The sequence below is a fragment of the Chiloscyllium punctatum genome, chromosome 14 (assembly GCF_047496795.1).
Source record: "Chiloscyllium punctatum isolate Juve2018m chromosome 14, sChiPun1.3, whole genome shotgun sequence".
NCBI lineage: Eukaryota > Metazoa > Chordata > Chondrichthyes > Orectolobiformes > Hemiscylliidae > Chiloscyllium > Chiloscyllium punctatum.
In genome coordinates this window covers 41,211,290-41,234,683 of record NC_092752.1, presented here as the reverse complement: position 1 = coordinate 41,234,683, position 23,394 = coordinate 41,211,290, and the positions used below count along the sequence as shown (strand labels likewise).

General features: G+C 38.8%; 2 protein-coding genes across 5 annotated transcripts in view; one reads left to right on the top strand and one right to left on the bottom strand.

Annotated features, from left to right (window-relative positions):
• Positions 1-23,394, top strand: part of idua (alpha-L-iduronidase) — a 261,756-nt gene that overhangs the window by 61,465 nt on the left and 176,897 nt on the right. The window lies entirely within an intron of this gene.
• The window catches only part of slc26a1 (solute carrier family 26 member 1), a 54,081-nt gene that overhangs the window by 29,968 nt on the left and 719 nt on the right, over positions 1-23,394 (bottom strand). The window lies entirely within an intron of this gene.

Sequence of the window (23,394 nt, the reverse complement as noted above, 5' to 3'; positions counted from 1 at the left end):
GTCTCTGGAGATTGCAATACACAAGTTTAATCTGGGATATATTGCCAAATCAATTGAAATTTAAATGCCAAAAATTATGTCTTTGTCAATCTGCATTTGGTGTACAGAATCATCAAATTTTGCAGCAGAGGAAGAGGCCATTCAACCTGCTATTTCTGTGCTGGCTTTTTGAAAACAAACTCTCATTTTGTTTCACATCTCAGTGTTTTCCCACTTGTCCCTGCAGCTTTTGTAAGTTCCAATAAAATCTGATTCCAGAACCGTTTTAGGTAGTGTGTTCTCCATCTTAATACACCTCCAAGTGAAAACATTTTCCTTACTAGCTGTTTCCAATTAATTTAAATCTGTGACCTCTACTTACTCATTCACAGAATAGAAATGCTATTTTCTTACTTGGTCTATCAAAAGCCCTTGTGTTTTCTGGTGGAGTGGATAGAAAGTAACCAAATAAATCACTCTTTCATTATTCTGCTGTAAGGAAAGAAACCACAGCTGCTTCAATGTCTCCACATAACAGGAGCTTCAACGTGGTGGCATTCCTAATTTCTCTTGCTCTTGTCCTCGGTAGTACTGGTCATGGTTTGGAAGATGCTGTCTTTGTGCCTTGTGAATTTCTCCACTGCATTTTGTATATGGAACACACTGCTGCTACTGAGTGTCAGTCTTGAGGAGAATGAATGTTTGTGGATGCGCAAACCAAATGCTTTGTCCTTGGTGGTGTCAAGCTCCTTGAATGTTGTTAGCCATGCATTCATCCAGAAAAATGAAGAACATTCCATCACACTGTTGACTTGTAGATGATGGACATGGTTTGAGGAATCAGGAGGTGAGTTGCTTACTAAGATTCCTAGTCTCTGACCTCTTGCACCCTTAATATTGATGTGGCTAGTCCATTTAGTCCCCCTCACCCCTTTTGCAGTCAGCTGTTTTGCCCATGTTTAAACCAAGGGTACAATGAGGTCAGGAGCTGAGTGACCTAAGAAGAACACAAACTGAGCATTGGTGTGCAGGTTATTGTTAAGTAAGTCACTACTTGTTAGCACTGTTAGTGACTTTTGTATTGATGATCGGAGTAGTTGTTAGGGCAGTAATTGGCTAACTTAGGTTTATTTTGGGTTTTTCGGTTCAGGACTTACCTGAGTAATTTTCCACATTGTTGGGTTGATGCCAGCTCTATCGATGTTCCTCTCAAAGCTGTTCTAGTACATGACAGTTCTGGAGGATAAACCTTCAATAATATTGCCAGAATGTTGTCAGGACCCATGGCCTTTGCAGATTTCAATCACATATGTGATGCTGCGTACCTCAGAAGATTGAAATGGATTTCCTTGGCACTTCTAGCCGAAGATGCTTGCAAATGCTGGGCTCCCCCATCATTGATATGAATATTGTGGAGCATTCTCCTTAGTGAAGTTTCAGTTGTTCACCTTTCACCACTGGAAGGACTGCAGAGCTCAGATTTGATCTGCTTGTTATAGTATCATTTAGCCCATTCCATCACAGTGTTTATGCTGTTTGGTATGTAGCTAGTTCTATATGGCAGCTTCATTCAGTTTTTAGATGTAATGCTTCACGTGGCTTGTGCCCCTCCACTCTTTATTGCACTGTCTTAGCTTGGCATATTCTCTGCTAAACCATGAGATGAAAGACGATATTTGAATACAATTCTGTTGCTGCTGATGGTTCATAGTATTTTATCGATGCCCGGTCTTAAGGTGCTAAACCTGTTTGAAATCTATTCCATTCATAATGATGGTAATGTCCCATAACACAATGGTGGATATCTTTGGTGTGAAGTTGGAGTTTTGTCTCCATAAGGACAGTGCAGCAATCACTCTTACTGATATTCTTATAAGTAGATGCATCTCCAGCAGGGAGACGGGTGAGGATGATGTCAAGTTTGATTTTCCCTGTTGCTGGCTCCCTCACCATCTGCTGCAGACCCATTCTAGCAGCTAATTGCTTTGAGTCAGTGAACCCAGTCAATAGTGGTGCTTCTGAGCCCCTCTTAATGGATGATCATTGAAGTCCCTCACTCAGAGTGTATTGTATTAACTTGCCAGCCTCCATGCAGCCTCCAAGTGGTGTTCAACATGGAGGTAAATGATACATCAGCTGAGAGGGAAAGTAATTGGTTCTCAGCAGAAAGTTTCCTTACCTAGGTTTGACTTGATGATATGGAACATCATGGGGTCAGGATTTAATATTAAGCAGCCAACTCCCTTAGCATTCCCAAATCACTCCCTCTGGATTGTAAATGGCTGTTCCATCACCTCTGGTGAGTTGGTCTTGTCAATAGGGCAAGACACACTCAGGATTGTGATGGTGGTGTCTGGGTCATTGTCTCTAAATATGCATTAGTTATGTTTTCACTAAAACACATAGCTCAGGATAAAATTTACTTAAAGATTAAAATAAGATCAGTCTCTCAGATCATTGCAAACCTGTTGTTGCCTGACCATTTTCTCTCTGAATATAAAATTCAAAGCCAGGTTCAACAGCTGTGATGGTTTATGCAGATAAATGGTCAGTGTTTGTCTTTTCAGATGGGAAAGAGGGAAAAAGTATTTTGTTTCTCACTAATTCACTTGTAGATTACCTAAACTCTGGCAAAACAAGTTATTTTCTGAACACCTTTCACTTTTGTGTTCCCTTGTCAAAGAATGATTCTAACAATATCTGTCAGAATTTTTGATGACTGTGTGCCAAATGTCTATTCTCAGCTAGACTTCATACAGTTCAAAACTAAAATGGCTGCTTGGAACATAGAACATTACAGCGCAGTCCAGGCCTTTTGGCTCTCTGTTGCATCGACCCGTGGAACTAATCTGAAGCCTGTCTATCCTACACTATTCCATCTTCAACCATATGTTTATCTAATGACCATTTAAGTGCCCTTAAAGTTGGTGAGTTTACTACTGTTGCAAGCAGGGTCAGAGATGCAACTGTAGGAGACTTATTCAGTTTAAATGCGGTTAAATGGTCCTTGAATAAACGTATGGTTGAAAATGGAATAGTGCAGGATAGATGGGTTTCAGAAGGGTTTCACAGATCGGTGCAACATCAAGGACCTAAGGACCTGTGCTGTGCTGTAATGTTCTATGTTCATAACAGCTATTTTTAGTTTTGAACTGTATGAAGTCTAGCTGAGTAAAGATACTACCTCCTGACATCTGTCCTTCATCTATCACCCCTGAATTTGAAGCCATGTCCCCTTGTGCTAGCCATCACCATCTGAAGAAAAAGGCTCTCGTTGTCCGCCTGATCTTATCATCTGATTATTTTGTATCTCAATTAAGTCCCCTCTCAACCTTCTTCGCTTAATGAAAACAGCTTCAAGTCCCTCAGCCTTCTTAACAATCCTATCAATCTGGATGGCAACTTTCAGGAGTCTATGTACATGGACACCGAGATCTCTCTGCTCATCCACACTGCCAAGAATCTTACAATTAGCCCAGTACTCTTTGTTGTCCCATTCCCGCCCACTGTCGAAGCAAAATGCTCAAGAGAAACAGTATGGTTTTACCTCCTTCATCTTTATTCTGGGCCGTGGAGGGAGAGAGAACAATTGCCCATGTGCACAGGGACATGAGTTATCGATTTGCTCTCTCTCTCTCAAGCAGCGGTTTCTTACTGAATTATATGGTCATTTTACAGCTAAGGCAACATACATATTGATTGGGTGACCTTTGCCATCAGCGAGTGTCAATTGTAAAGATTAAGCCATTTGTTGTTACACAATGAATAAGTGGCTTCACATGATGAATACTTTTCACCTTGTTGTTAAATGCTTCCAATATTGTTAAATGGCTCTACATAATGATTTTCCACCTTGTTAACCCATTACTCTTGTCTCCAGCAACTCATTGTTAACTGCAAGTTCTTAGCTGATCTGAGTCATGCTCAGCTGAGTCTCTTGTTTCACAAAACTCAGAACTTAACTCTTTCCCTACCTGCTCATACTTACACATTCTCATCTTTATATCTGTTGCTCCTTCCAAAACGAATCACCTCGCACTTTTCCACATTAAACTCCATTTGCCACTTCTCAGCCCAGCTCTGCAGCTTATCTACATCCCTCTGTAACCTGCAACATCCTTCAGCACAATCCACAACTTCATAGACCTTAGTAAATTTTTGGATGACACTAACACATCCTTCTACTGCCTTATCCAGGTCATTTATACAGGTGACAAACAGTAGTGGACCCAAAGTAGATCCTTGCGGTATACCACTGGTAACTGAACTCCAGGATAAACATTTCCCATCAGTCACCACCTTGTCTTCTTTCAGCTAGTCAATTTCTGTTCCAAACCGCTAAATCACGCTCAATCCCATGCCTCTGTATTTTGTGCAATAGCCTACCATGGGGAGTCTTATCAAATGCCTTACTGAAATCCATATATATCACATAAACCGCTTGACCTTCATCGACCTGTTTGGTCACTATCTCCAAGAACTCGGTAAAGTTTGTGAGGCATGACCTACCCTTCACAAAACCGTGTTGACTATTCCTAATCAACTTATTCCTCTCCAGGTGATGATAAATCCTATCTCTTATAACCTTTTCCAACACTTTACCCAAAACCGAAGTAAGGCTCACTGGTGTATAATTACCAGGGTTGTCTGTCCTCCCCTTCTTGAACAAGGGGACAATATTTGCTATCCTCCAGTCTTCTGACACTATTCCTGTAGACAATGATAACATAAAGATCGAAGCCAAAGGCTCTGCAATCTCCTCCCAGACTTTCCATCTGGCCCAAGGGACTTAACTGTTTTTATACTTTCCAGAATTTATACTTGTGCACCTCATTCCCATCTTGTCTCGTAGCCTGTATCCTATTATTCTTCTCGACAACATTGTCTTTTTCCAGTGTGAATACTGATGAAAAATATTCATTTAACACTTAGAGTCATTGAGACATAGAGATGTACAGCACGGAAACTGACCCTTTGGTTAACTCATCCGTGCCGACCAGAAATCCCGACCTAATCTGGTCTCACCTGCCAGCACCCGGTCCATATCCCTCTGAACCCTTCCTATTCCTATACCCATCCAAATGCCTTTTAAATGTTACAATCGCACTAGCCTCCACCACTTCCTCTGGCAGCTCATTCCATACACGTACCACCCTCTGCGTGATAACGTTGCTCCTTAGGTCCCTTTTATATCTTACCCCTCTCACCCTAAACCTATGCCCTCTAGTTCTGGACTCCCCCAACCCAGGGAAGAGACTTTGTCTATTTACCCTATCCATGCCCCTCATGATTTTATAAACCTCTATAAGGTCACCCCTCAGCTCTGATGCTCCAGGGAAAACAGCCCCAGCCTACTCAACCTCTTCCTATTGCTCAAATCCTCCAACCCTGGCAACATCCTTGTAAATCTTTTCTGAACCCTTTCAAGTTTCACAACATCCTTCCAATAGGAAGGAGACCAGAATTGCACGCAATATTCCAACAGTGGCCTAAGCAATGTCCTGTACAGCCGCAACATGACCTCCCAACTCCTGCACTCAATACTCTGACCAATAAAAGAAAGCATACCAAATGCCTTCTTCACTATCTATCCACTTTCAAGGAGCTATGAACTTGCACACCAAGGTCTCTTTGTCCAGCAACACTCCCTAGGACCTTACCATTAAATATATAAGTCCTGCTAAGATTTTTTTCTCAAAATGCAGCACCTCTTATTTATCTAAATTAAATTCCATCTGTCACTCCTCAGCCCATCTGATCGAGTTCTCTTTGTAATCTGAGCTAACTTTCTTCGCTGTCCACTACACCTCCAATTTTGGTCATCTGCAAACTTACTAACTATACCTCTTATGCTCACATCCAAATCATTTATATAACTGACGAAAGTAGTGGACCTAGCACCAATCCTTGTGGCACTCCACTGGTCACAGGCCTCCAGTCTGAAAAATAACCTTCCATCACCACCCACTGTCTTCTACCTTCGAGCCAGTTCTGTATCCAAATGGCGAGTTCTCCCTATATTCCATGCACTCTAACCTTGCTCACCAGTTTCCTATGATGAACCTTGTCAAGCACCTTATTGAAGTCCATACGGATTACGTCTACCACTCTGCCCTCATCAAAAAACTCAATCAAGTTCGTGGGACATGATTTCCCATGCACAAAGCTATGTTGACTATCCCTAACCGATCCTTCTCTTTCCAAATAAGTGTATATCCTGTCCCTCCGGATTCTCTCCAACAACTTGCCCACCACCAACGTCAGGCTCACTGGTCTATAGTTACCTGGCTTGTCCTTACCACCTTTCTTAAACAGTGGCACCACATTTGCCAATCTCCAGTCTTCTGGCACCTCACCTGTGACTATTGATGATACGCATATCTGAGCAAGAGGCCCAGCAATCACTTCCCTAGCTTCCCACAGAGTCCAGGGTGCTGGGGATTTATCCACCTTTAACCGTTTCAAGACATCCAGCACCAAGACATCCTCTGTAATATGGACATTTTTTAAGATGTCACCACCTAGTTCCCTACATTCTATATCTTCTATATCCTTCTCCACAGTAAACACTGATGCAAAATACTTGTTTATTATCTCCCCATCTCCTGCAGCTCCACAGAAAGGCCGCTTTGCTGATTTTTGAGGGCCCGTATTCTCTCCCTAGTTACTGTTTTGTCCTTAAGGAGAATCCAAAGGGATTTTACAAATATATTAATTCTATTTGCCAAAGCTATCTCATGTCCCCTTGTGGTCCTCCTGATTTCCCTCTTAAGTATACTCCTACTGCCTTTATACTTTTCTAAGGATTCGCTCGATCTATCCTGTCTGTTCCTGACATTGGTTCCTTCTTCTTAATCAAATCCTCAATTTCTTTAGTTATCCAGCATTTCCTTTCACCCTAACAGGAATATACTATCTCTGGATTCTTGTTCTCCTTTCTCCTCGGACTCTACGCACAACTTCCCATACTGTCTTTGATTGGCCCTAATCTTACTCTAGTCATTCTTTTATTCCTGACATAGCTATGGAAATTCTGAGGGTTTTCCATGATCGTATCTGTCAATGACTTTTCATGTCTCCTCGTGGCTCTTCTTTGTTCTCTCTTTAGGTCTTTCCTGGCTAGCTTGTAATTCTCAAGCGTCCTAACTGAGCCTTCATGTCTCATCCTGACATAAGCTTTCTTCCTCTTTTTTTTTAAATATATTTTTATTGGAAAAAATAGATTTTTTAATATTACAACAAGTCCAAAACAATACAATTCAAAACAATACAAAAAAACTAAAAACAAAATCCTCAACCCACCCTCATGTACAAATGTATATAGAAAAATATAGAATAAAAAAACCCCAAACTGGCTATTTAACTAAATAAATAAATAACCAACAACAAACTAATAAATAGTAATAACTCAGCCCAGCCAAACAAACGCTGATATGTTCACAGTTCGTCCTCCCTGGATATTGGACTCTTGAAACACAATGGTTACTTGTTAGTGTGGCAGATAAATCTGTGTCAAGGTATTCCAAAAAGGCTGCCATGTCTTGTAAAAATTCTCTGTTTTGTGGTGTACCATATTTGTGAGAAAATCCAGGGGAATATGCTCCATAACAATCTTCCACCAACCCGACAGGCTAGGGTTTTTTTTTTCGGATTTCCAACCTAGTAAGATATTCTTTCTTGCGCAGAACGTGAGAATATTGAAAAGTTTTTTTTCTTATGCATGTCTGCAAGAAATACAGAGGGCAGGCCCAAAAGGAGAGAGAGAGGGTCTTTCTCCACCCTTATGCCTTCTTCCTCTTGATAAGAGATTCAACTTCTTTAGTAAACCATGGCTCCCTCACTCTACCACTCCCTCCTCCTGACAGGTACGTACTTATCAAGGACACTCAGTAGCTGTTCGTTGAATAATCTCTATGTTTCAATTGTGCCCATCTCCCTGCAGTTTCCTTCCCCAATCTGTGCATCCTAAGTCTTGCCTAATCGCATCATAATTGCCTTTCCCCCACCAGTGCCTCTTGCCCTGTGGTCTTTCCCTTTCCCTTTCCATCACTAATATGAACATAACCAAAGTGCTCATCTACCTGCCCTGGTTCATTACCCAGTACCAAATCCAATATGGCCTTGCTCCTTGTGTGTCAGGAAATCCTCCTGTACATACTGACCCGTCTAAAGTATTCGAACTATAGTGAAACTTCAACAATGCCTTTTTTTTAAGGAACATGCAATGAAGTTGGCCATGCTGGAATCCCTTTGAAGTAGCTTTCCTGATTTTTTACCATTATCGTAGGAACTATAATTCTTCACATCTTTAAAAGATTCCTTGGACATCCTGGAGAAGTCTTGTGTTTTACTGACTGTGATCAGTTCCAAAAATTAGAGTCTAATAAGATGTGAATAAACAAAACTGAAACACGTTAAGTGTCTGTAGTTCCTTTTTGAAAAGGATTCTTAAGTTTAAAAGTTCAAGAGAAAAATAAAGACCTTAAAAATTATTATATTTTACTTACATGTTCATGATACGTACTTACTAAGTATTATTTTATTTGTGCAACAATTGAGCTTGACAAAAGAACAAAAGCTCAGTTGTGCAAGGCAGTTTTGAGAAAGGTGGTAGGACACTTGGTGAATAGGATTATCATTGACAACAACATATTTTCTTAAGTACCTGAGGCCAGTACACTTTTAAGAAACAATTGCAGGCTGTAAGGAGGAGATGGCAGGGCTTTTACTTCAAACATTTGGGGGAAGGGAGTGGGAGATAGCAGGGGTATTCCCTGAATTCATCTTGTTAATAGTTAATGAATTACAGAATTTACAGAATTGTTATATTGCATAAGGAACAAAGAACAATACAAATTAGGAACAGGCCCTTTGGCCCTTGAAGCCTGCCCAAGTGCATTTTTCCGTTCAATGCAAAAACTGATTTGGAAGTGCTGGTATTGGACTGGGGTGGACAAAGTTAAAAATCACACAACACCAGGTTATAGTCCAACAGGTTTATTTGGAAGCACTAGCTTTTGGAGTGCTGCTCCTTCATCAGGTGGTTGCGGAGTATAACATTGTAAGACACAGAATTTATAGCAAAGGTTTACAGTGTGATGCAACTAAAATTATATATTGAAAAAGACCTGGATTGTTTTTTAAGTCTCTCATCTTTTAGAATGGGCATGTTGGTTTTAGTCCTTTCATATGTATGTCCCAGACTTTTTTTTTAAAAGTTACATTCTCAAGCAAACTTTAGCAATAACTGCCGTGTCAGCCCAGACAATGCATTAAAGTTGTGAGGTACCCTGTGTGAGGCTGTCTGTGTCCCATTGTTCAGACTGATTCTATTTCTGAAAAAAGGATTTACAGAATCTTCCATGGATTCATGTAGTTTTTGAGCAATATAAAATGTAATTCTGCAAGTACAAATTCACGTCACAAACTTTGTGTATGTGTGCACATGCACGCATGTGGGTGGGTATGAGTGTCGGTGACAGAGTATGTATGTGTGTGAGTATAAAGGGATATAAGTCTGTGTGTGTGTGGTGTCACCTTTTACTGTGACATGAACCCAAGGTCCCGGTTGCGGCTGTCCCCATGGGTGCAGAACTTGGCTATCAGCCTCTGCTCGACCACTTTGCATTGTTGCTTGACCCATACACTCGCTCAAACTCTCTCTCATACACTCATACATATATATCCATACTCTCACCCTCTTACAGACTTATACCCCTTTACACTCTCACTCTCACTCTCACACATACACACATTCTCTCACAGACATTTATACCACACGTTTGTGGGTGAATTCGTATTTGCAGAATTATATTTTATTTTGCTCAAAAACTGCATGAATCCATGTAAGATTCTGTAAATCCCTCTTTTAGAAATAGATTCAGTTTGAACATTGGGACACAGACAGCCTTATACCTTAAATGCATTGTCTGGGCTGACATGGCGCCTATTGATAAAGTTCACTTGAGAATGTAACTTTTTGAAAAAAAAGGTCTGGGATTTATTTATGAAAGAACTAAAACCAACATGTTCATTCTAAAAGATGAGAGACTTAAAAAAAACACAATCTAGGTCTTTTTCAATATATAATTTCAGTTGCGTCACAATGTAACCCTTTGCTATAAATTCTGTGTCTTCCGATCATATACTCCACAACCACCTGATTGCGAGTGCTTCCAAATAAACCTGTTGGACTATAACCTGGTGCTGTGTGATTTTTAACTTCATACTAAAACTGCCCTCACTTAACGGATCTGTTTCCTTCTGTTCCCTTCCTATTCATGTATTTGTCAGAATGCTGCTATTATCTGCTACTTCCACCACCTCTGGCAGAACATTCCAGGCACTCACCACCCTTTGCCTCATATATCTCCATTAAACCTCCCTCTCCCCCCTCCCCAGCACCTTGAATCTGTGTCCCCTTGTAATTGATACTTCCCTGGGGAAAGCCCCAAAATGTTCCACACTCTCCATGCCATTCACAGTCTTTTAAACTTCTATCAGATCATCTCTCCATCTCCTGGATTCCAGTGAAGAAAAACCCAGTCTATCCAACCTTCCTTCATAGCAAAAAATCCTTAAACCTTTTTCTGTAACCTCTCCAAATCAATTGCATCTGGTAACATGGTGACCAGAACTGTACACCATTCTCCAAGCAGCCTAACTGAAGTTCTGTAAAGCTGTGGCATAATTTGCCTATCCTTATACTCAATGAAGGCAACCATGCCATAAACCTTTCTTAACATTTTATCTACCTGCGCTGCCACCTTCAGTGATCTGTGGACCTGCACATTCCAATCCCTCTGCATATCAATACTCCTAAGGGTAATGCCATTCACTGTATAATTTCCATTAGACCAGCCATGTTTTCTGTCAAATCATTTATGCAGACCACGAACAGCAGAGGTGGAATACCACTAGTTTCAACACTCCATTCTGAAAAGTTACCCCCATTCTCCTATGACTCAACCAGTTCTATAACAATCTTGTCAGTGCACCCCTGATGCCACGTGATATAACCTATTGTACCAGTCTGTCCTGAGGGATCTTGTCAAAGGCTTTACTTAAGTTCAACTTTTTTTCCCTCATCAATCATCTTCGTCACCTCCTCAAAAACTTGATCAAGTTAGTGAGGCATGACCACACCCGTACAAAACTATGCTATTGCTAATAAGTCCATTTGCTTCTAAATGTGTATAGACCTTGGCCCTGAGAATCTTTTCCAATAATTTCCCTGCCACAGATGTGAGGCTGGTTGTCTATAATTTCCTGGATTATCCCTGGTACACTTAAACAATGGAATAACATTGGCATTCTCCAGTCCTCTGGGATCTCACCTGTGGCCAAAGAATTTACATAGATGTCTGTCAATGCTCCAGCAATTTGTTCTCTTGCCTCCCTCAATATTCTGGTATAGATCCCATCAGGATCTGGGGACTTCTCTACCTTAGTACTTTTTTACGACTCACTATTTTACACTCCCTTCCCTGAGATCATCCTCTACCAATTCTTTCTCTTTGGTGAATGCTGACACTAAATATTCATTTAGGACCTCACCCTTGCTTGTCTAGCTCCACATACTGATTCCCTCCTTTGTCCTTGTGTGGGCCAACCCTTTCACTGGCTACCCTGTTGCTTTTTATATATGTATCAAAAGCCTTGGTATTCTTCTTTAATCCTGTTTGTTAACGACCCCATTTAGCCCTTCTAATTCCTTGCTTAAGTTCTTTCCTACTTTCCTTTTGTATACTTAAAGGTGGATTTACCCTCAGACAGCTGCATCCAATCAAAATTCTGCAGTTCTTGTCTAATATTGTAGTTCACCTTCCCCCAATTTAATGCTGTCACCTGAGGACTGCTATTCCTATATCTTAAAACTCAGTATTATGGTCACTAGTTCTGAAATGCTCCCCCACTGAAACTTCACTCACCTGGCTGGGCTCATTTCCCACAACCAGGTCCAGTATAACCCCCGTCCTAGTTCACATACTGTGTCAAGATACCCTCCAGAATGGACCTTATAAATTCTAACTATTCATTGGTCAATTCTATAGAACCATGGCCGTGATGATGAACAAATGATAAATATGCATTGTATTTGCATATAGGAGAAAGAAATGTCCTATTTAAGATTTAAAACCGGTTTTTATTTATACAGAGAGTAACTTCTACATTCTAAATCTAAGTCTAAATCAAAATTAGTTCGAAAGGTTTTATTTGAATATTGCATGGTTGGGGAATGAAGCAATAGATAACAGAAGCTAGTTATATTCTATAAGCATTGATACTTAATTATTCCAGGTCTTTGGTTTTGCTCCTTTTGCTGAAATTTGGTACAAAGTCAGAAGATAGAAGGCTATTTAGCTATCATTTGGCTGTCAGTTATTGTTCTGTTGACTAGAATTTATCAAATGATTAGGATCGAATTCCATGATCAACATTGGCATGTTCTACATATAATGAAAGGATCGTATTCTATTTTTCACTCATTGCTTTACTGCTCACTTTTTTTTTGTAAAGTGCGATCAACTGGAAAATATGGTGGAAACCTATTTTTATCAGATGTTATTCTGATTTGACAGGTTTTAGAATATTTTAGTGTAAACGGTGTTGGTTCAGTTCTTCAGAGAAGTTTCCTCCTGCTGATTTGAAATTAATGATCTAGCAGGAATAAAACCAATAGCAGAAACCAGAACTAGCTTCGGAAGGGAGGGTTTCCAATCAAATATCACTGCATCAAATAAGATAACAATAGCTAACAGATGCAGCCGAGGAAATAGAGAAAGAATTTGACACTATAATTTTTGTTTGTTTGTTGATCAAGCTTTTATAAAGGTCATGGATCTTTGAGGGATCATTTTAGATGTGAGTATCTATGGCAGTGAACCACCAAACACATGTTTCTGATAACTAAGTAATAAGTAAATGTTTAATATAGTTAAATACAAATCCAGCCTTTTTGGGATCACAAATTACAAATGACGACAGTAAAACTTTTCCATTTCAAGCCTACGTTACTTATGTCGAAAACAATCTTACTGACTCACTTTTTCTAATTTTGTTTGTAATTTGATTAATGTTAATCATTTATATGATGTTTAAGCATGTATGTGTTACTGAGGAATTATCCATTATGTTTCTATTTAAGCAAATATAGATGTACTATTACAGCACATAAAGCACGTACCTCACAAAAGTATTTCATTTTCCTGTCAACATTATTGTCATAAATCTGTGCTGAATAGGCACAAGGCCAAGAAGGTTTGTTAAAAACTCTAGTTGGATTTAAAAATATATATAATTGGAAATTACTGAGGACAGAAATACAAAGGATGTCAGTCAATTTCATAGAATCATAACAGCATAGAAGAAGTCAGTTTGGCCTGTTGTATCTGTACCAGTTTTCTGTAGGTAAAAGGAATTAATCCAATGTCACTATGATCTGCTTCTCCCTGCAGTCCTGTACATCCATCCTCCACAGAAAACAATTCAATTCCTTTGTGATTGTCTTTATGGAACCTAGGCTATTGAAGTAAGGATACAAATTGTGGAAGCCCTGACGACCATCTTCCAATGCTCATTGTATGTGATGCTGTTGTCAAAGGTCTGAATGGTTAAAAATGCAGTACTCCTGTTTTTAAAAAAAAGCGGAGAGGATAAACCTTCAAAGTTATGTTCAGTCAGGTTAAAGTCAGTGGTAAGAAATATTTGGAGACTGTAATCTGGGGTATTTGAAAATTGTGTATTCATAAATAAAAACGTGTTGAAATAAAATTTGACTCATTTGATTGTGTTCCTTAAAGTGATGAAGGAGATTGGGAGTGGTATTATTGATGTGACGTGCTGGAACTTTCAAAAAGCATTTGACAAAATATTACATGTTAGACCAGTTTGACAGATTATAGTATATGGTATTAAACTGTCAATGGCTAAATATCAATATATAAATTTAAAGTTCACATTACATGAAACTAAGAATTGCAGTAAATTATGAGGATAGTAGCAATTTCTGGTTTTACGGATCGAATATGGAAATAACTTGATTTTGCTTTGACAGAAGAAATGAGAATAGACAGTAAAACAAAATAAGTAAGGGATTTGAAGGAACAAAACCTAATGAAGCAGTACAAGAAAGCTGTTTAAAGCAAGTGTAATCCTTGGCTTTTAATCGACAAAAATAATGAAAGTTTTGCAGGTAACAGCAATTAAGGAGCAGAGACAAAAAAAAGTGATCTTGCATAGGGAGCTTGACAAGTTTTGCAATATAGATAATCCTTAGCAAATAGACTTTGATCAATATAAACTATTAAATATTGGAAATCAGAGTGAGTCATGTGTACTCCATGAAGATACACTTGCTAAGGGATATCTGAAAATAACAAGTTGACTGGCAACTGCTCATGTCCGGATGATATTTGATGGGAAAAAAAATCAAATAATTAAGATTTATTACAAATTAAATCCTCCTAGGTCCTGCTAAGTTTCTAAAATGCTTTGACCAGTGAGATGATCTATTTTGGATAAGACAGAGGCAGTTACTTAGGTTTGGGAGGAGTTATGGAGGATGATAGCAAGACTACTCTGGCAGAATGAACTTATGTTATCAACTTGATATGTTAAGTTACTCAAACTCAAAATGTGCATCTCAACATTTCTAATAAACTAAACATTTTCAAAAGTAAACTAAAATCTTCACCTCTTCCATGTTGGTGAAATGAACACGTCTTATTTTGTAATATTATGTAGGTCCATATTACGAATCATCTTTTGGGAAAAATACTTTAATTCATTATTGTTTAGACCTGATAAAAGAATATGAGAATAGCACCATTTATCATGCATCTTAACTTCAAAACAGTGATGATTATAGGGAAAAGAATAAATATGGAAAATTAAAATTTGAGTGAAATGTCTGTTTTGCATTAAATGATTCTGGGTAGTTTAACACCAGTTTCATGAGAAATAGTGTAGCACAAAGCAACCTATGATTGTACTAAATATATAAAGTTTTTTTTTTGTTTTAAAATCATTGCCTATAATTTAAGGTGTCTGGATTAACCACATTTCAAGAAAGGAATTGCTGCACACTGCATGGATTGTAACATTTCTTCCACTGTTATATTCTTGGATATTTTAATGAGAACTTCTATTGTGGAATATACAGTTGGGTACTTTGAAAGAAAAGAGTTTCAAGATAATTTTGTAGTTGTGTTTACAACCTTTTTCTTTACAAAGCTATATTTATTGGCAGTCTGATCCTAGGATCAGACACTTGAAGTGTGACATGTGGTTCAGACTATTGATATCTATCAGCTATTTGAATATACCTTTAGGATACCTTCAGGGATGAGAGAATGTCTGTCTGTAAAATAGGGTGGGTCCAATTTGGGTCTAAATTTCCTTTGTAAAATGGAGTTATTGCATCAGAGTTGGCAATGGCTCATGCATTTTATCAATAGAAGAGGCAATTATATGAACAAGTTCATGGAAAAGTTCATGTACAGATTTGAGGAGAACAACTGAACATACCTGAGTATCTGAGTGTATCACTTGAAAAACACATAAAAAGATAAACAATTCAAAAACCTGTCTGTTCCAGACTGTCATGATGTAACTAAGGACAAGATTCCTGTGTATCCGGTCACTAGCAGCCTTGTTATCCCCCAGGAAAGACAAAAATAATTATCTCCCTCAGTCAATTCAGGAAAACATATGTGGGAAATTCCACTCTGATCTTGTACGGTGATTCAAAACAAGTTCAGCAGATTGATGTTTCATTCCCAATGTCTTGCCTACCTTGTACATGTAGTTATACTAGCTGTGACATGGAACTCATTTTTGCTTCATTTTTAATAGTCGTACCATATGAGCTGGTAAAATACTCTATGTACTGTTAACCTATATCTGAAGAGAAATATCCTGACAAACAACAGTATAGCACACGAACGGGACCTTTGGCCTCCTAAGACTGCACTGACACATGATGCTTTCTAAACTAAAAACCTTCTGTCCCTATATTCCTTTATTTCCTGCCTATTCAGAAATCTTATCAAGATGCCTAATAGACATTACTATTGTATACATCTCCAGTACCTCCCCTGGCAGTACATTTCAGGCACTTAATACCTGCTATGTTTTTAAAAACAAAACTTACCCATCACATCTCCTTTAAACTGACCTTAACTCTCTGTCCCTTAGACGTTGACATTTCTATCCTGGTAAAAGGACTCTGACTATCCATTCTATCCACGTCACATATCATTTTGTATACTTCTATCAGGTCACCCCTCAGCCTCTGACATTCAACTTAAAACAAACCAAATATGAATGACCTCTCCTCCTAACTAATACCCTCTAAACCAAACCACATCCTTATAAAAACTGAAAGAACTCCAGATGCTGTGAATTGGAGACAAAAATAGAAATTGCTGGAAAGGCTCAGCAGGTGTTGCAGCATATGTGGCAAGAAATCAGATTTGATATTTTGACTTGAGTTCTGAGAATCATCCTGGTAAACCTGTTTCTGTACCCTCTCCAAAGCCTCCACATTTTTTTGGTTGTGTGGTGACCAGAACTCTGTACAATATTCCAAATTTGGCCGAGCTAAAGTTCTGTACAGCTGCAACTTGTCAATTTTTTTACTCTATGCCTCAATTAATGGATGCCAGCATGCTATATACCTTCTTGATCATATTGTCCACTTGTGTTGCCACTTTCAGGGAATTGTGGACCTATATATGTAGATCCCGCTGTATGTTGATGCTAGTAAGCGTTCTGCCATTCCTCCTGCATTAGATCTTTTAAAATGCATCACCTTGCATTTGTCAAACTCTGTCATTTCTCCGCCCAAGTCTCCAGCCTATGTCCTGCTGTATTCTCTGGCAATTCATCTCCCTATCTGCAGCTCCCAGAATCTTTGTGTCGACTATCCCATGTGACTTAACCTTTTGTATCAGTCTGCTATGAGAGATCTTGTCAACGGGCTTTGCTAAAGTCCATATAGAAAACATCTACTGCCCTGTCCTAAGCAGTCACTTTTGTCACTTTCTCAAAAAACTCAATCCAGTTTGTGAGATTTGATCTTTCCTGTGCCAATCCCACATGTTGCCTAACACTATTTAGTACATACGTTTCCAAATGTGAATAATTCCTGTCCCTAAGAACCTTCTCCAATATTTTCCCTACCACTGATGAAAAGCTCACTGGCCTGTAATTTCTTGGATTATCCCCATTGCCCTTCTTGACCAAAGGGATAACGTTGCCTATTCTCCAGTCCCCTGGGATTTCTCCTGTTACAAAAGCGTGTCCCTCTACCAAGATTTCATACAATTCCCCAGCAATTTACTCACTTACTTCCCTCAATCTCTGATAGAGCCCCTCAGGCTCTGGGGGCTTGTCCATCTTAGTGCTTTTTAGAATACCCAAAACCTTTATTTTATATTGACATGCCCCAGAATATCAACATGACCTTCCGAGACTCACCACACATCATGACCTTCTCCTTTGTGAATACCAATGCAAAATATTCCTCAGGATCTCACCCACTTCTGGCTCCAAGCGTAAATTACCTCTTTTGCTCTTTCTGTGGCTACCCTCCTGCTCCTTACATATGTGTAAAATGCCTTGGGAGTTTCCTTAATTCTAGATTAGAATGGTGCTGGAAAAGCACAGCAGTTCAGGCAGCATCTGAGGAGCAGGAAAATCGATGTTTCGGGCAAAAGCTCTTCATCAGGAATAGAGGCAGAGTGCCTACAGGATGGAGAGATAAATGAGAGGAGGATGGGGGTGGGAAGAAAGAATCTGGTTTCCAGCATCTGCAGTCCTTGTTTTTACCTATTTTCCTTAATTCTGTTTGCCAAAGACATTTCATGGCCCATTTTAGCTCTTCTCCTTTGAATTATTTCAGTTTATCAATCTCACATGTGCCTCCTCCTTTTTATTTTTGACTAAGCTATAAATATCCCTTGTCATCCAAGGTTCCTGAAACTTGCAATCCTTAGCCTTTATTTTCATAGGAACATACTGGTCCTGAACTCTAATCAACTGGCCTTGAAAAGATACCTACATGCCAGATGGGGATTTATCCTCAAACAGCTTGTCCATATGTTCTCTAGTTCTTCCCAAATACATTATATTGTGGTAGTTACCCTCCCCCAGTTTAATACTTTCACCTGAGAAGTACATTTATCCTTATCTATAAGTAACTTAAAATCTGTAGATTTGTGGTTACTGTTTCTAAAATTCTCCCCCACTGAAACTTCGATCACCTGTCCGGGTTCATTTCTCAATATCCGATCTAGTGTGGCCCCTTCCCTAGTTGGACTACTTGCATATTGTTTCAAAAAAATCTTCAGTTCCTCACATCTAAAAAATTCTTCCCCAACTAAGCCTCTGGTACTAAAGCGAATCCTAATCAATATAGGGGAAGTTAAAATTGCCCACCACAACAATTCTGTTATTTCCACATTTTTCCATAATCTATCCACATATCTGTTCCTCTATCACTCACTGACTGTTGGGAGGCTTGTGGTACAATACCATCAAAGTGATTGCACCCTTCCTATTCCTGAGGTATATCAATGTGGCCTTGCTGGATGAGCTCTTCAAGGTTTCCTACCTCAGTATAGCTGTGATATTCTCCCTAATCAGTAACACATCTCCCCCACCTCTTTTATATCCCCCTGTATCACACCTGAAACATCCAAATCCTAGAATGTTTAGCTGCCAGTCTTGTCCCTCGCTCACTCAAGACTCAGCAATAGCTACAACATTATAGTTATATTTATTAATCCAGGCTCCAAGTTCACCTGCCATATCTAAAACAAATGCACCTTTGACCATCAAACCTGCTGTTCTTCCTCTTAGCTGAACTGACCTTAGTTTCTAACTCTTCCTTTTTGTCATCTTTACCTGCTGGCCTGCTGCTCTGGTTCCTGCCACACTAGTTTAAACCGTCCCAAGTGGTACTACCAAACTTTGTTCCAGAAAATTGACACCCTTCCAGTTTACGTGTAACCCATCCTTGTTGTACAGGTCCCACCTGCACTGGAATACAGCCCAAATGACCCAAATACCTGAAGCCCTCCATCCTGTATTAGCTCTTTCGACACATATTTAACTGTACTATCTTCCCATTACTAGCCACTGCTGGTGTTCACTCCCAGGTTCAATTTCCTTCACTCTGTTGCTGACACTCCATCAGTCGTATATCAGAGAGGAAGCAAGTTACCTGGACACTTTGTTCCAGACATCAGTTACATCCCTTAGGATAACATCATTTAATTTGATTTATGGAGGAGAGGTGAGGACTGCAGATGCTGGGGATCAGAATCAAAAAGTGTGGTGCGAGAAAAGCACAGTCGGTCAGGCAGCATTCAAGGAGTAGGAGAGTCAATGTTTCAGGCATAGACTCTTCATCAGGATTGAAGAGCTTGTGTTCGAACGTCAACGGTCCTGATCCTCGGATGCTGCTTGACTGGCTGTGCTATTCCAGCACCACACCTTTTGACACTAATTTGAGTTATAGTCAGGCACAGTAAGGTATGGTTATGATTTGAGGCTGTTAAGAGGATTGAGAAGGTCGGAGTGGAGCCGTCTCAGTTCTTCCAATTGAGTCAAAGAGTCATCATGTAATACAGCACAGAAACAGACCCTTCAGGCCAACTCATCCATACCGACCAGACCAATGTGACCGAGTCCCATTTGCCCGTATTTGGCCTGTATCCCACTAAACCCTTCCTATTCTTATACCCTTCATATTCTTAAATCCATCCAGATGCCTTTTTAATTGCATCTGCCTCCTCCACTTCCTCTGGCTGTTTATTTCATATATGCATTTCCCACCCCCACCCCCCCATATGAAAAAATTGTACCTCAGGTCCTTTTTAAATCTGTCCCCCTCACCTCAAACATATGCTGTCTGGTTTTGGACTTAACCCATCCTTGGGCTATTCACCCTATCCATGCTTCTCATGATTTTACAAAACTCTAAGATCAGTCCTAGGCCTCCAATGCTCCAGGTGAAAAAGCCCCAGCTTATTTAGCCTCTCCCTACAACTCAAACCCTCCAATCCCAGAAACATCCTTGTAAATCTTTTCTGCATCCTCTCGAGTCAAAGTAACCTAAAATGGTATACCTGGTAATAGAAGTTGACAGTCAAGGCAACCTGTTATGACCAATTTGATAAGGTAGAATTCAAATCAAGAAAGTTAGAATTGCCCAGTCAACAGTGATAACAGATTAACAATCCAGTGCTCTAATCAGAGTAGTAGTGAAAAGGCTCATGAGCCAAGGAGGAAACTTCAGCCTGGTTAAACTCCAGCAGCAGCCAGAAACAGGCAGAATATTGACTACTGTCTGTCTTCAACTTGCATCTAAGCTCTGAGCAAGAATACATCCTGACACAGTAGTACTATTCAATCATACTTCACGTTAGTTGATTTGAGGCCTTTAAACATCAAGAATTTCAGAGGTGTTGAATGCCTAGTTGCGTAAATACAAAAATGAGGTTTCCCTTAAAACAAGTTAAGGTTGCTTTCCATTCAAGGAATTAACCAGACAACTGACCGTATTATTTATTCTTTATAACTAGTACTCAAAATATTGAACCATTGGACTTACAACTGCAATTCTAGGAAAGAAACAGACAAAACAAACACTCAACATCAAATAGAAGTACATCTTACTTCCCAATAAAATTGTATACAGTACAATTAGTTGGAAATGGTTGTGTCAACTCACAAATCAAATCAACACTGTTCAAAATATCAGCACTTTTTGAAATAACATGTCTACTGTTTATATTTTGATTTGACAAACATAGCACCAATGCTTCTTATGATTGTTTTCTTCCCTCTAATAGCACAATCTAATTGGTTTCTTCAAAATTCTAATTCATCCAAGGTACCATTGCTGGAAATGCCAATATTATCTGTTTTAAATGTATTTTTAAGAATCATTTGTTCTTCAGATTTTATCAGAAGATAACATTTGTTTAAAAATAAAGTAAAACCCAAGAGAATAATAATTGAGGGAGGCACAGGCACACAACTGTTTATTTTTAAACGCATCTTACAAGACAACACGTTTTACATAAATTCTATTCCAATCAAAACAGAAAATGAATTTGCATAGCCAAATATTATCAGACTCCTAGAAAAGCATTGATTTAAGTGTGTGCTTAAGACATCGATGTTTTGGTACGGTGAATCAGTCTTAGCTCAATTAAATTGTACTTTGTATCTAACATATATTTCCCTGTTCACTGAATATGCCAAGTCTAAAATTAATGTAACAATGTTCAGAGTCTTCTATGCAATTTGTCCAGTAGTTTTGACATTAGTTTATATGGATGAAAGCAGGATGCACGTGGATGAGTGAACTGACACAGGAAACCACTCCAGTCAAGGGATCAAATAGGAATACAATGGTCATGGGAGATAGTGTAGATGAGGATAGATACACTTCTATGCTGCCACGAGTAAAATTCCACTGTAAGGACAGCTCCTTTCCTGTTTCCAGTTGGAGGTAGTGGATACCGTTGTAGTCTAAATAGGTACCTAGAGCATTTCTAGGAAAGAGGTTCTGTATAGGGAGTATGAGCAGATAGGAGCGAAAATAAAAACCAGACCCTAAAAGTTGTAATCTTTGGTTTATTACCAGAGCCATGAGCAAATTGAGATAGGGTAAATAAGGTTAGAGAGTTAATGTGTGGCTAAAAGATAATTGTGGGACTTCAGTCGTGGGCACTAGCACTGGGGTAAAGATTTGCTGAGAATTTAATTTCTCTTGGAAAGTCTGCCGCTGCATCTCTACTGTCCTACATTTAAATATGGTTTCCTAATTCACTTTAGCCAACTCTCTTTTCATACCCTTACACAAGTCTTTGTTTAGGTATAAAATGCTAATCTCAGACTCTTAAACTTGATGGAAAATTCCATCATGTTATGATCAGTATCACCAGAATTATTTTTACCATGAGATTATTGATTAATCTTGTCTCATTGGGCATTACCGGGTCAAGGATAGCCCACTCCCTGGTTCGCCCCAGAACACACTGTCCATTTGATGGATGAGAGAGAATGTAAAATTGGCAGGAAAAATAGAAAAATATAAATTTAAATTGAGTAAGATTGCAAAACTTCAAGGTATTGAAAGATTTTGATGACCTAGTATATGAATCACAAAATGTTAATATGCAAGTTAGCAAATAATTATGAAAGTAGGTCCATGCAGGAAACATTGTGCTTTAAGATACTAATTGAGAAGAACGTGATTATAGTGAAGACCAGTGTAGCAGATTGGAGACAGGCTAATTTTTGAGTGAGCTGGAAACTTGGAAAATGTAATGGATTGCAGTGTTGGTAAAAATGCTGTAGAAAAGCCATTATGAGACATTTAAAATTGGGTTTCTTAAAGGAAAATAATAATTCATTTAAAAACAGAAAAAAGCTATATGTAAATAGAAAACGAGAACAAGTTAAAACTAATAGAGCACCATGGATGAATAAAGGTGGAAGAAAAATTATGGATAAGGAAGAAACGTGCAACAAACATGGTATGACAAGAGAGATAGGAACAAGTTGGAGGAGAAGATTAATTATCGAAGAACAAAAAATGATAAAATATTTTGCAGGCATGTAACTAATAAAAGTAAAATTGAGTTGGGAATATGGTCACTTAATGACAGAGCATGGTAATATCCAAGACAACGTAGAAATTGCAGAAAGGTTAATAATGACTTTACATCAGTATTTATCAAGGAAGTGCGACATGTGGGCATAGCATCAAATATTCAGGTTAGAAATGAAGTAACCATTTGAAATAAAAGCATAAAATATAAAATAAACTTAAGAAATCTAAATAGAATGACACCCGTGTCTGAATGCAATACATTATACCTTTGAAACAAATCTAGGAAACAGCTAATACAGGCATTACTGCAAGTTTTTAATCATTTTCTGGAGATGCAGAAATTGGTACTATAGACCTGCAAAAGGCAGGTTATTAGGAGGGCTAGTAGATGAAAGAAAAGGAAAAATTGAGAAACATTTAGAAACCAAAAATATAATACTGAATAATCACCACTAGACCTCAGTCATTGCTCATAGTTCAGTGAAAGAACAGTTAATCTCTGAAACGCACTTCTGACAGAGATGGTGGAGTTAATATCGATTATTCAAATTCAGATCTGATTCAGTTCAGAGAATTGCATTTTGGGACACAGTGAAAGAACAATTTGTAGTTTGATATACAATGTTTACAATAAAAAAAAGTAACTTTTGACCTATGGTTCATAAAGGCATCCTTCAATTTCATTGTTCTGTTATTTTAGGGTCTGCTTGTCACTATTTGATTGACTAGCAAACAATCTTATTATTAAGGTATTTTGCAACAAATAGAATGGCAGAAGGTGA